Source organism: Octodon degus, unplaced genomic scaffold (assembly GCF_000260255.1).
Source record: "Octodon degus isolate 3935 unplaced genomic scaffold, OctDeg1.0 scaffold00085, whole genome shotgun sequence".
Taxonomy (NCBI): domain Eukaryota; kingdom Metazoa; phylum Chordata; class Mammalia; order Rodentia; family Octodontidae; genus Octodon; species Octodon degus.
In genome coordinates this window covers 2,822,816-2,834,010 of record NW_004524661.1, presented here as the reverse complement: position 1 = coordinate 2,834,010, position 11,195 = coordinate 2,822,816, and the positions used below count along the sequence as shown (strand labels likewise).

General features: G+C 47.2%; 1 protein-coding gene across 6 annotated transcripts in view; it reads left to right on the top strand.

Moving 5' to 3' along the window:
• The first annotated feature begins 7,954 nt into the window (after positions 1-7,954).
• Chd9 (chromodomain helicase DNA binding protein 9) overlaps positions 7,955-11,195 on the top strand; it is a 225,957-nt gene continuing 222,716 nt past the window's right edge. For 5 of the 6 annotated variants that reach the window (XM_023721774.1, XM_023721772.1, XM_023721773.1 and 2 more), the window contains exons 1-2: positions 7,955-8,217; positions 8,540-9,081. The gene's annotated coding sequence lies outside the window, so the exon portion shown is untranslated. The remainder of the gene's footprint in view (positions 8,218-8,539; positions 9,082-11,195) is intronic. The other variant, XM_023721770.1, reaches the window with a different exon arrangement.

Here is an 11,195-nt window from a genome sequence, read left to right as displayed (position 1 = left end):
TTTCCTAAATGTGGTGGAGATGTCCAAAGGGTCTTCCAAAACAAAAACAATATAGCATCCCTCTTGTGATCAGGTTCAGAACACTGGGAGAATGAAGACAAAGACATGGCAGAGAGCCAGCCAGCTACCTTAATTGCCCCTGACGCTAGCATGGAGGTTGTAGCACATTGAGAACAGAATTAGCTTCCTGAAGGAGGCTGGGGGAAGGATGGAGCTGAGAGATTCTTCTGGAGAGCCTTCCCATGTTCTCCAATCAGAGCAGTCCTTCATTACCATAAACAGTGAGAGTTAAGACAGAAAGTGTGTGTAGCAAAAATCCTTCCTCATGGAGGAAGCCAGAAGCAGGAACAACAAGTGACCACAGCGAGTTATTAAATCTCTGCCCACAGTCCCTCCTTCACAAGAAGGGGGACCACAGGCGTTCCTCACAAGGAGGCAGTGAAGGTTCCAAAGGATCGTGCAGACAACAGCAGTCCTGGCTCAGGAAAGGCTGTGTTTGTGTGCAGTCCAAGTTCCTGGCAGGTGGGCTTGCTTTTGTCCCCTGCACGAAGCCCCAGGCCCGAATCCTGCCGTGCTTGTGTACCGCTCTTTCTCTCCAGCTGTACAAATTCATGAGAATGTGGGTGTGCAGTGGCTTTCCAGTTTCTTGGCAGCTTCCCAGGCCGTGTTCTCCTCTTGGGAGGCGGGGGATGGCAAACATCCTTTTCGCAGCAGTGAGTGCCACCCTGCCCCAGCCCCCACACTCTGCTCCAGCAGAGCCTGGCTCAAAGTTCAAAGCTGAGGTGGCTCTGTTGAGTAACTCAGTGACACTGCCTGCCCACCCGCCATGTAAAGCTGAGTCGCACTCCCACACACCCATTTGCTGAGCATCTGTTGCCTGTGTTTTGTGGTGTGGAGGCTGGGAACAGGCACACTGCCCCAAGTGACCGCGGTGGGCTGAGCTTCCTTCCTTTCCCCCTGCTGCCCTTGGGCCCCAGGTCTCGCACACAGCTCTACTCGGTAGGTTTCAGATCCGCTCCCAGGCTGGTTGGCGCAGACTGCATCTGGATTCACACCAATCCCTTCCTCCGGGGGGTTCAGAGTGTTCTTGGAAGGAAGCCTGGGAAGGGAAAGGCCTTCCCTAGCATTCTCTGTCCAGTGGTTGGCTGACAGCATAGAACGTAGCTGCCAAGAGCTCTGGAGTCAGACAGACCTGAGTTCAAATCCCTAGGTGACCCTGGGCAAACTGTTCTCTCAGATTCAGTCTCCTCATCTGTAAAAAATGTGACAGCAACACAATCTGCCTTCTGGGACTACCAGGAGGATTCGCTGAGGTACTAAGTGGCCTGCTTGCCTCTGGATCTGGCAAGTGGGCAGGGCTTGGGAAATGTTTGCCTTTGACAGCCCAGCCATGGATCTTGATGGGTGTGCTCACTGGGACAGTGAATACCCTCTCCTTTTGTCAATTGCACCTCCCATATTAAAACCCATTACAGTTATTCTATCACGGCCAAAGCCATTTGCTCCTGTGCAGGCTCCTTTTAGGCAGGGGCTCTGTCTCATTAGTCTTCTAACTCCCATGGCTAGCACTGTGCTGGCACTTCAGAAGTGCTAAATGTTTGGTAAAGGAGCAAGGGAGTGCCTGCAAAGCCGCATCTGCTCAAGGACTGTGCTGCTCCACACCCGTCTTCCCTCCTGCCTCTCTCCTCCCTCCTCTCTCTCTCTCCTTTCTTCCTTTCTTCCTCCCTCCCTCCCTCCTTTCCTCACTTTCTTCCCTACTTCTGGCCTTCCTAATTCAGACCTTCCTTTCTTTTTCCAAGTGGAAAGAGCTTCCTTCGATTCTTTTCCGGCAGTATCTAAGCTGCAAGGGCGTCCCTTGGGAGCCCTTCACCCAGGCAAGAGCAGCGATTCCTCTTTCAAATTGAGCCTGTCCCCTGACTCATTCATTAAAATGCATAGGGCATGTGACCAAACTGCATAATGATTCTCTCACGAGGAAGGCTTGGAGGCAGGGAGATGCTGCCAACTGCAAAGGCAAATACTTCCCCCAGCTGTGGATCAGGCTCATTGGCTGTCATGCCCTGGGAAGGCTGGGGGCTGCCGTTCATCTCCAGTAAATCAGCCAAGCCCTGGAGAGCTGCAGCCTGGCGCAGGCTGTGCTCTTGGAAGCTGTGTGGCTTTGGAGAGTCCAACCCATGACCTTTTCTCAACCTTCCTCCACCCCTACTCCATCATGTTGTTCATTTATTTAAATATACTTTTAACTATATAAATACTACTAGAGTACGCTCTTTTTATTGTTGTTTTGCTGCTATGGAGAATGCATTCTTACAAAAAAAAACAAACATAAAAGGAAGGCCCCTATATTGTTGTTGTCTTTTTTTGAGAAAAGGTTTTGCTATGCAGTTCAGGCTGGCCTTGAATTCACTTTGTTGCCTGGGCTGGCCTTGAACCCACAGTGATCCTCCTGCCTCAGCCTCCTGAGTCCTGGAATTACAGGTGTGCTCAAAGGCCCCCCTTAATGACCTCTCTGTGCTACCGTCTCTCTGGTCATATAGCTTTCTACCTTTGGAGTCCCTGGCCTGCTCTGTGATAGCCGTCCCAGGGAGGGGAGGTGGGAAGTGACTTGGGAATCGTCCTCCTGAAGCCCTCGGCTTGTTCTCAGCCAGCCAGGCATATCGGAGGCCTTCTCAGCTCCCTTCCTCAGAAGCCCCATGTCCACTCTGTGTAACTCTCACCTACCTTTCCAGGGAACCCCTGGGAACCCCACTCCTTCAGAAGAAACCTGCTGTCCATACCTAGCAAACCCACAGGAAAACCTGATTACTCCCTGCTCATAATGAGCTCGACCCACACGTTAGTATTGGAGTCTTGAAGAGTGAGGAACAAAATCCAGTGACTCCTGTGGCTGCCTTTCAGGCACCAGTACCGCCAGTGTTCCAATTTGAGTGTCAAGCCTCGCTGAAGGTGTTCATTCGTATTACTTGGATGATAAGCTATTCAGTTTGCCACTTAGCTACGAGAGAGAACTAACTTCTCTGAATCACATTAGCTCATCTGCAGAATGGGAGCGACCACGGAGCCTCCTTCATTGGGTTGTTGTGAAGTTTGCATGGCACGGTCCATAGAAAGCTCTCTAAGCACACTGCGTGGCTGGGCATGGTGACGCATGCCTGTGATTCTAGCACTTAGGATGCTGAGTCAGGAGGATCACTGTGAGTTCCAGGCCAGCCTGGGCTATATAAGGGAGCTTAAGGCCAGTCTGAACTATACCTGGACAACCTGTCTCAAAACAACACCAAAAACACCTACAACGAAACAATGCTTGGCACATAGTCAAAGTTACAATATTATTGTTACTAATCATCAGCATCTTCGTCATGACATTTATTCTAATCTATAAAATCTATTATTTTTCAAGAACTATTTATCATGCACCTACTATGTGCCCTTGATACTTGGAGTAAAGGAGTCCGACAAGGGCTATGAAGGGCTTACATTTTAGCACAAATGTATGGCACCTTTTTTCTTTCTTCTTTTTTTTTTTTTTAATGTATTTGGTACAAGGTCTCACTATACAGCTCAGACTCGTAGTGATCCTCCTGTTTTCAGTCTCCCTTGCACTGGGATTACAGGCATGTTGGTGGTCTTGGTGGCCTACTCAGTGCACCCAGGGTCAGGGCTGGTGTGGCATGTGGTGCTAGGGTTTGAATCCCAGTCCCTGTGCTTGCCTAAGCAGATGCTTAGTCCTTTGAGCTATTTCACCAGACCAGCACCCTTCTTTCTGATGAGCGTTTTTATCTCTATTGTCTTAGGTAGTCCTCATTAATGTCTTTTGGTTTAAGGCACTATGAGTGTTCCCACTGTATAGCTAGAAATCTGAGGGTTTGAGAAATCTGAGAATTAAGCTAATGGAGAAAGCTAGGAACTCATGAGGTCTGACTTTGTCTAGGTCCTTCTGACTATAGTTCAAGTGCTCTTTCGTGCTGGACATTGAGGGTTGTTCTGGGGTGTGGGGGGACCATGCAAGCAGCTCCCAGAGCTTTGAGCTCCCTGACCCATCCCTAGAAACACAAAGGATAGGCAAGGAAACTACTCAGAATTTTAGTTCATTCTGTCCCTGTCCCTGAAGTCCATCAACTCAGCCTAAGAATATATTCCTCAGCCTGGTGGAGGAGGCCTTCTGTGTGGAGATTGCATCCAGGGCATTATACCTAGTGGGCAAGCACTCCACCATTAAGATACATCCCCAGCCCTTTTACATTTTTATTTTTGATGCAGAACCTCAAAGTTGCTTGGCTGGCCTGAACTTGCCAGTCTCCTGCTTCAGCCTCCCTAATAATGAGGATTACAGGCATGTGATTAAAGGGCTTGCTTCAACTGTGGCCCACAGGGCACTGCCACAATAGCAGGCAGCTCAGCTGTGTGACAGCACTTCCTTCTGAGTTTCCCACAGAGCAAGAGATAAGATGCTAAAGGTGTAGGCTTGGCCTGGAGGGAGATTCACTGCACACACACCCCCAGTGCCCCTCTAGGGTGGGGCAGGGCCAGGCCTGTCTGAGAACACAGCACAGAGAAACTAGAAGTATGTCCCAGGGGAGGCTTGGAGAATAGTTCTAGTGCCAATCAGGGAGGGAGTACACAGAAGGCCGGCCATGCACAGGGAGGCAGATGGCCTGTCCTATGCTGAGCTAGGAGTGTTCCTCGGCCCCTCTGATCCAAAAGGACAATTTGTTGTTGCTGCTTTGCCTTGGCTGATCTCGAATTCATGGGCTAAAGTGATCCTCCTGGGACTATAGCCAAGTGCTCAGGGACCATAGGCACGTGCTCATGGACACAGGCACGCACCAGCACTACCTGCTCCCAGGTGACAATTCTGAAACTGCACAACAGCCTGTGAGTTGTTCCCACCTCCTGGGTCAACCCTGCCTAATCCTCTGTTCTTTGGAGTCCTGTAGACCTAAGGATAGGTGTTTTTTTTTTTTTGTTTTTTTTTTGTTGTTTTGGCGGAACTAGGGATTGAACTCAGACCCTTGCACTTGCCAGGGAAGCACTTATCCTACTAAGCCATCTCCCTGGCCTTTTTTTTCCCTTTTTATTGAATCCAAATACAGAGGGTTATGCAGAATCTTTGACTTGTGACTTCATCCGTCTTTGAAGGGCCTGTATCTGGCATTATCTTATTATCTCCTGCATAATGAGGATTACATTTATCTATGTGCTTATTTATGTGCTTAGAATGCGGTGGGCCCCTGTATTTCCCACTGTGTTCCTCTCTTTCCATCACTTCTCCTTCCCCACCCCATCCTGAGTCTTGAGCTGTTACCATTCCTTTGCTTTTATTTTATACATTTTGCCAAGACATGCTATTAGGCTTGTTGTCTTGCTTAAAATATCTTGCTGGCAGGGTGTAATGGCACACACCTGTAATCAGCACACGGGAGGCTGAGTTTGAGACCGGCCTGTGCTCCAAAGCAAGACTGTCACAAAAAAACAAAACAAGAAAAAGAAAAGAATATGGTGCAGACTGGGGAGATAGCTTGGTAATCTAAGCACCTGCCCAGCAAGCGCAAGGACCCTGTTTCAATCTCTGATACCACATGCCATGCCAGCCACCAAAAACCAGGGATGGGTGTACATGCTTGTAATCCTAGTGCTGAAGAGGCTGAGACAGGAGGATCACTACGAGTATGAACTGCAGAGCAAGACCCTGTACCAAATAAATAAATAAATACATTTTTAAAAAATTTTAAAAAAAGAATATGGTGCTTTTTTTGTCATAATATTATAGTCCTCTTTATAGTAGCCCACCTATGTTTATTTTCCTGTCAGGGGACATTTGCGATGTCACCAGCTTTGTACTGTTTTGTTTGTGTTGAGCCAAACACTCTTGTATGTGTCTTCTGGAAAGCAGTGTGGAATTTACCAGTGTACAACTCCAGCAACACACATGTATAACAACCCTATTAGCCTGTGCACTTGGAATGATTAGTCTTCATTTTTCCTATATTAAATGGTATCTCTTGTAATCTCTTTTGTTTACTGACCTTCCACTGACCTTTGCAATGGTCAGTGGTTCGTTGAGGGTCATCGTGTGTGTTGACCATGAAGATTTAATGGGCACAGAATGCTTGCAAAGTCTCTTCCAGTAGGTCATTTTCTTAATAAACCCTGATTCCCCAGGACCCAGCACAGTGCCTGATATAGGGCAGGCAAGCACTCTACCACTAAGCTACATCCCCAGCCCTTTTAATTTTTTACTTGGAGGCAGAATCTTGCTAAGTTATTGTCATCATAAAAATAAAACAATACCATAGTAATTATAGATAGCTTTTATTGAATGTTTATTAAGTGTTAGGTGCTATGTTAAATAACACCTTTACTTTTATTATCTTAATCATTCCAGAAACCCTTATAAGGTAGGTTCCATATCACCCCCATTTGTAGATGGGGAACTGAAGCCAAGTGTCTTTCCCAGAATCACTAAAGTACCAATTGATGGAGGCAGGATCTGACTTCTGGCATCTGACCCTTTAGTCCTAAACTGCTGTATTCTAGATGCCTAATACATTTCTTAATGAAGTACACTCAACTCCCTATAACAAGAGCAGGGCCAAATGCAGTATTACTTTTACTCCTGTCAAATCTGTTGAAAATGTGCCCATTTTTGGATGATATGCAAAGATTTAAAGGATTTTTATAATTGTACTTTAATCAAATGTAACTCAAATTTGTTACTTATAATTTCTTAGCAATCCACATGCCAACTCGAGAACTCTCACTGTAAAAGAGAGCTAACATACAAATTATTCTCGAATGTCATAAGATATTTAGATTCCTCCTTTGCCAACAAATTCCTTATCTCCTGGTCTGTGTTTTCTCCTGTTTATTTATTTGCTATACTGGGGATTGAATCCAAAGCCTTCACACTAAGCTACTTCTCCCTCCCTTTAGTTTTCTTTTCTTTTCTTTTTAGAAAATGCCTTGCTGAGTCACTAAGTTACCTGGGCTTGGCTCAAACTTGTAATTCTCTTGCTTCAGCCTCCTGGACTGCTAGGATTACCGATTATTAATTACACTTATTATCTCTCAACTATCATTTTATTGAGCCAGAAGGTCAGGAGTATACTCTGTCTGTATCTTTAATTGATTTAGCACTTATATATCCCTGGTACCTATAACTATGTCTGGCACAAAGAAAGAAGCTCAACAGATATTTGTTGAATGAATGGAATAAAGGTATGATTGCAGAAATGAATGAATGCAGGGAACGGGCCAATGAATACTAAAGGGATAGTTTATAAAGAGTGATTGTATTTTGATTTTGTGCTTTTTAAAAAATCTTGGGTCCAGGGGGCTGGGGAGACAACTCAGTAGAATAAGCGCTTGCTTGGCAAATGCAAGGTCCTGAGTTCAATCCCCAGTACCGCCAAAAAACTAAATCTTGGGTCCAGCTATACATACATATTCAGGTTTCGAACATTTCTGTAGGCTGGTGGGAAAGCTGAGAGATTTTATGTCTATAATGTCTAAAGGATGAAATAGTCCTGACCTGAGGATCTGAAACAATGTTTTGTTGCCTTTTCCTTTATCTCTTATAAACCAACCATAAGCGCCTGCCTCTGGTATTGACTTTGGCAGTGAAGCAAGAGGTATTCAAAATAAAACAACTCCTGGAAGCTTGAATACAGTGGTTTTTGGTTTTGGTGGGTTTGTTTGTCATTTACCACAGTGCACCCCATTACATATGCAAAAGCAGCTGATATGTGTGAAACAGGCTCTTCACCCTGGGCTGTTATTCTTATTTCCAAACTGGGATGCACTAGATAAATGGAGAAATCAGGAACCATCCCTCCCAGTCAAGCTTCTGTGGCTCAGTTCTCAGAGCTGGGCCAAACGGGTAATTATAGCTTCCCTCTGTGGTGTACAAGGCAGGAGGCTGATTTAATAAAGGAAGCCTGCTGTCTGTCTCCAGCCTGGCTCTGACTCATGGAACTAGGGAGTCCCAGAAGTGCTACCCACAGAGCGTGGTGAGCAGCTGGGGGGTGGGAGGTGAGGGTGGCCCGGGCTGAGAGCCCCCAGCGTGAGGAAACTCCCTGCTTGGCCGGGAGGAACCTGCAGCCGGAGCCAGAGGAAGTGAGGCTCAGACCGAGCAGCCGCCGTTTGTTCCAGCTACAGCAGCAACTGCCTTCCTTTTGAAAGAAGGTTCCTGCCGTGTGGACACGTAAAATACAATGGGTTCGTAATTTTCACATTCAAAATTAATTGGGGAAAACAGGCGAATTGTGTTTCATAGGGTTGGCTGCCTTTGTACGGTGGGCCGGTGACTTTGGTTTCTTGGGGCGCGGGGGAGGGGCTGGGGCGCGGGGTCTGGAGTGATGAACAGGCTGTTAATTTGGTTTCTCACTTTGGCAGGGAGGCGGCTAATTAGGTGTTCACAGCCGCAGAGACAGTTTGAGCTGGGCATGGTTTCAGCTACAGCGAGGGTGACAGCCGGCTGTGGATGTCACCTTAGCTAGGTCACCAGAGGTCACCCTACACAGCCTTCTGTCTCCTGCAGCTTCTTCCTCCTCCGCTGACTGCCAGCCAGACGGAGGCAACTTGACCTCTTCCTCCTCCGGGCCCTGCCAGCCTGGAGATTCCGGCTCCACCCCGCCCCTGGCTTCCCGCTGAGTCACACACCTCGCTGTCAGGTGATCGTCCCCTGGGCCCCGCCGAGAGCACCTTGACCTAGATTCCCAACTCTCCGCGACAGCAGCTGCTAATGGTCCTGAGAACGGCCCGCCAGGCCAGCGGGCATGGCGCCCTGGCAGCCCTGGCCGCAGAGGGCGCCCGGGGCAGCAGGGGGCGGCGCCCCGTCTCTGAGAGGCAGGGCGGAGGACGGAAAGTTGGGGTGCAGCAGGCTGTGCGCGGGCGGCGACGGAGAGGGTGGCGCGTTGAGTCAGCTGGGAAGGGCGACAGCCACTGGGAGCCGCGTGCTACCTCTCCTCCCTCCTCGCACTCTGCCAGCCCCGGGCCAGGCCCGGACGGAGCAGGCTCGGGAGCGGGAGCGTGCAGGCAGGATTGTGGCTGCGTGCTCTTGCTGACCCCGGGAAGACAGAGGTGAGAAACTATGCAAATAATGGGACAAACCCCGCTGACTCATCAGGCAAGTCGGCCAGGGATAGCTGCTCCCCTGCACCCCACATGCCGGAAGCGATTTCCCATCCCAAAATTACCTGCAGAAATGGCCTCGATTTATCTCGTGTGCGGGTTCTTTGTGCAGCCGCTGCCAAGGTACTCTTTGTGTCCCCTGCTTCTGAGGGGAACGGGGAGAGGAAATAAAAAGAGAATGTGCAGAGTCTAACTTTACCCACCCCTCTTTCTCCTCTTCCTCCTAGAGCACCAGGCCTCTAAGAGCCCAGCGGGGCCTAAGATCACAGTTCTCTTTGAACTGCAAAGGCCTCTGAATTTAGTCAGCTTTCATAACGTCCCTTCTACGGCAGCTTAGTAGCTCTGTGACTTTGTGAAGTCACTGTGGGCCTCAGTCTGCAATCTGTAATATGGGAATTTTAATAAAACTCTGCAACAGCTACATTTCGTGGTATCTGCCAGAAAGCAGATGCTGTACATACAAATATATTAATTATATATAATGACACATAACTATATATTATTTTTCTCTGCGTGGTCAAATCACACACACATCCATCCATCTATCCAAGAGAATTATTTGTTGAGTGTGCCCATCTTAAAAGACCTGTGGGTGTGTTTACCAGGGAAAACAGAAAATTGTAGCCTCCAGCTGCTCTATGGTCTACCATGTCTAACAGGCAGCCCCATTTAACTTATTTACAAAACAGGTCATCATAGGTTATTTTATTCTTCTATATCAAGAAAGTCTATGTATTTATCATAGCTTGGATTAAAAGTGCACAGACTAGAATAAAGCACACTTTTTATTTTATTTTTCTTGCAGTGCTGGAGATTAGATCTAAGGCCTCATGCGTGCTAGGTGAGCACTCTACCACTGAGCTATCACTGGGCTATCTATCACCAAGTCCCAACCCAAGCATAATTTTTAAATCAGGATGTACACCTAGGAATTTACTGCCTAGCGCACAGTGGATGTTGGATGGTAGCTAAGGTGCAAATTACATGGATAAAAGGGAAGAAGGAAGAATTAGGCAACCATAGATTTACCAGGAAGCTAAGTATGCTAAACTTCAAGGCCCTTCGTTTACATGGGTCCTTTTCCACATCGTGTAGCTGCTTTGAAGGCATAGTTTTGTATCCCTTTCCTCAAGAGAGTCACCAGTGTTCTATACACTTCAGACTCTACCAAGACACCCAACTTTTGTCCTTGTTTAAGATGTATAACCATAACCATCGGTGAAAATATAAGTGGGATCAGATGTGCAAACCTACCTTGGGCAATGTAGTGACTTACGGTGACCCAGTCTCAAGATACAAAATAAAAAAACAGCTGGAGAGATAGCTCAGTGCAAAGGCCTTAGGTGTAATTCCCAACTGAAAAAAGATATACAAGTGATATAGGGGAATGAAGCCTTTCTTTGTAGTTTGCATCATGAACTCTAGCTCCGAGATTTACGAAAAGAGCCACATGTAGGTTAGGCAAAGACATCATAAGGAATGGAATGTAGAAAGAGGGTAGGGCTCAAGAATGTGCAGAATTATTGGGCCAATTCCAGTGGACTTCCAGAATCCACTAGTATAATTCCAGGGCTCTTAGTTTTCCATAAGGCCGATGAATCTGATAACTCTGCATTGCAAAGGGTGATTTAGAAAGAGCGGTTGGTAACCTGGAACTCTCACTAGTCCTGGCTGGTCTCCTCAAAGGCTCCCTCAGTAACCAGTTATGTGGAATGGGTGGTATTGCTTAACCTGCTCTACATTTTTCTACATTTAGCATAAGCAGCAAGTGCCTTCAGAGCCTCTTCCTAAGCTTCATGAAGGCAGGGATCAAAACTGCCCTGTTCACCATTGTTGAGCACTATGTCTAATGATACTATTAATGGCCAAATTTCTGTAGCTCTTCTAGAGGAGGAAACTGAAACACCAAGCTGCTCCACACATGCCCTGTGTCACTGAGCTAGGAAGGAGCAGAGCTGGGATCAAACCCAGGCAGTATTTGTAGAGGTCATTGTCTTAACTATGCTACTTTAGGCCATCTGTAAATATATATATTGTTAAATTAATAGGCCTTATTTTTATTT